Consider the following 3023-nt stretch of genomic DNA (forward strand, 5'->3'; position numbering starts at 1 on the left):
CTGTTCTCCTTTTTTGTTGTATCTTTGCCAGGTTTTGGTATCAGGATGATGCTGGCCTCATAAGGAGAAGTCCCTCCTTTTCAATTGTTTGGAATAGTTTCAAAATAAATGCTACCAGCTCCTCTTTGTACCTCTAGTAGAATTCAGATGTAAATCCATTTGGTCCTGGGCTTTTTTTGGTTGGTAAGCTGTTATTACTGCCTCAATTTCAGAACTTGATATTGGTCTATTCAGGGATTCAACTTCTTCCTGGTTCAGTCTTGGGAGGAAGTATGTGTCCAGGAATTTATCTATTTCTTCTAGATTTTCTAGTTTATTTGCATAGAGGTGTTTATGTACTCTCTGATGGTTGTTGTTTGTATTTCTGTGGGGTCAGTGGTGATATTCCTTTATCATTTTTTATTGTGCCTGTTTGATTCTTCTATCTTTTCTTCTTTATTGGTCTAGTTAGCAGTCTATGTATTTGATTAACGTTATCAAAAAAACAGCTCTTGGATTCATTTATTTTTTTAAAGGATTTTTCATATCTCTGTCTCCTTCAGTTCCACTTTGATCTTGGTTATTGCTTGTCTTCTGCTAGCTTTGGGGTTTGTTTGCTCTTGGTTCTCTAGTTCTTTTAGTTATAATGTTGGGTATCAATTTGAGATCTTTCTAACTTTTTGATGTGGGCATTTAGTGCTATAAATTTCCTTCTTAGCTCTGCTTTAGCTATGTCCCAGAGAGTCTAGTACATTGTATCTTAGTTCTCACTGGTGTCAAAGCACTTCTTGATTTCTGCCTTAACTTCATTATTTACCCAGGAGTCATCCAGGAGCAGGTTGTTCAATTTTCAGTTGTGTGGTTTTGAGTGAGTTTCTTAATCACAAGTTCTAATTTGATTGTGCTGTGGTCTGAGAGACTGTTTGTTTTCATTTCAGTTCTTTTGCATTTGCTGGAGTATTTTATTTCCAATTATGTGATTGATTTTAGAGTAAGTGTCATGTGGCACCAAGAAGAATGTATATTCTGTTGTTTTCGGGTGGAGAATTCTATAGATATTTATTAGGTTTACTTAATCCAGAGCTGTTCAGGTCCTGAATATCCTTGTTAATTTTCTGTCTCAATGATTCGTTTAATATTGACAGTGGGTTGTTAAAGTCTCCCACTATTATTGTGTGGGAGTCTAAATCTCTTTGTAGGTCTCTAAGAACTTGTTTTATGAATCTGGGTGTTCCTGTATTGGGTGCATATATATTTAGGATAGTTAGCTCTTTTTGTTGAATTGATCCCTTTACCATTACATAATGCCCTTGGTCTTTTTTGATCTTTGTTGGTTTAAAGTCTGTTTTGTCAGAAACTAGGATTGCAACCCTGCTTTTTTCTGCTTTCCATTTGCTTGGTAAATTTTCCTTCATTCCTTTATATTGAGCCTATGTGTGTCTTTGCATGTGAGATAGGTCTCTTGAATAAGGCACGCTAATGAGTCTTGACTCTATCCAGCTTGCCATTCTGTGTCTTTTAATTGGGGCATTTAGCCCATTGACATTTAAGGTTAATATTGTTACGTGTGAGTTTGATCCTGTCATCATGATGCTAGTTGGTTATTTTGCAGACTTGTTGATGTAGTTACTTCATAGTGTCATTGGTCTTTGTATTTCAGTGCATTTTTGCAGGGCTGGTAATGGTTTTTCCTTTCCATATTTAGTGCTTCCTTCAGGAGCTCTTGCAAGGCAGGCCCGTTGGTGGTGAATTCCCTCACTTGTCTGAAAAGGATTTTATTTCTCCTTCACTTATGAAACTTAGTTTGGCCAGATATGAAATTCTAGGTTGGAAATTCCTTTCTTTAAGTTGTTGAATATTTACCCCAATCTCTTCTGGCTTGTAGGGTTTCTGCTGAGAGGTCTGCGTTAGTCTGATGGGCTTCCCTTTGTAGGTTACCTGGCTTTTCTCTCTGGCTGCCCTAATATTTTTTCCTTCATTTTGACCTTGGGGTTGATCTTCTCCTGGAGTATCCTACTAGGGTTTTCTGGATTTCCTGAATTTGAATGTTGGCCTGTCTTGTTAGGTTGGGGAAGTTCTGGATGATATCCTGACATATGTTTTCCAACTTGGTTCCATTCTCCCCATCTCTTTCAGGTACCCCAATCAGTTGTAGGTATAGTCTTTTTACATAATCCCATAGTTCTCAGAGGTGTTGTTCATTCCTTTTCATTCTTTGTTCTCTAGTCTTGTCTGCCTGTCTTATTTCAGTAAGATAGTCTTCAAGCTCTGAAATTCTTTCCTCTGCTCAGTCTATTCAATTATTGTTGATTGTGATTGTATAGTAAAGTTCTCATATTGTGTCTTTCAGCTCCATCAGGTCATTTATGTTCCTCTCTAAACTCATTATTCTGGTTAACAACTCCTATGATATTTTATCATGGTTCTTAGCTTCTTTGCATTGGGTTAGAACACAGTCCTTTAGCTCAGTGAAATTCCTTATTACCCACCTGCTGAAGCTTACTTCTATCAATTCATCCATCTCAGCCTCTGCCCAGTTCTGTGTTCTTGCTGGAGAGGTGTTGAGATAATTTGCATGACAAGAGGCACTCTGGCTTTTTGAGTTTTTGGCATTTTTTTCTTGTTTCTAGTTTATCTAGTTTTGATCTTTGAGGCTGCTGACCTTTGGATGGGGTTTTTGTGGGGATTTTGTTGTTGTTGTTGATGCTGTTGTTGTTGTTGCTTTTTGTTTTTCTTTTAACAGTCAAGCCTCTCTTCTGCAGGGCTGCTGTGGCTTTCTGGAGGTCCACTCCAGACCCTATCACCCGGGTCCTTCCCGCATCTGGAGATGTCACCAGTGGAGGCTGCTGAACGGCAAAGGTGGCTGCCTGCTCCTTCCTCTGGGATCTCTGTCCCAGAGAGGTGCTGGCCTGATGCCAGTGGGAATGCTCCTGTATATGGTGCCTGGAAACCCCTGGCTCACCCAGTCAGGAGGCAGGAGATCCGGGACTCACTTAAAGAAGCACTCTGGCTGTCCCTGGGCAGAGGGTGTGCACTGTGCTGGA

The sequence above is a fragment of the Macaca mulatta genome, chromosome 7 (genome assembly GCF_049350105.2).
Source record: "Macaca mulatta isolate MMU2019108-1 chromosome 7, T2T-MMU8v2.0, whole genome shotgun sequence".
In the NCBI taxonomy this organism is placed as follows: domain Eukaryota; kingdom Metazoa; phylum Chordata; class Mammalia; order Primates; family Cercopithecidae; genus Macaca; species Macaca mulatta.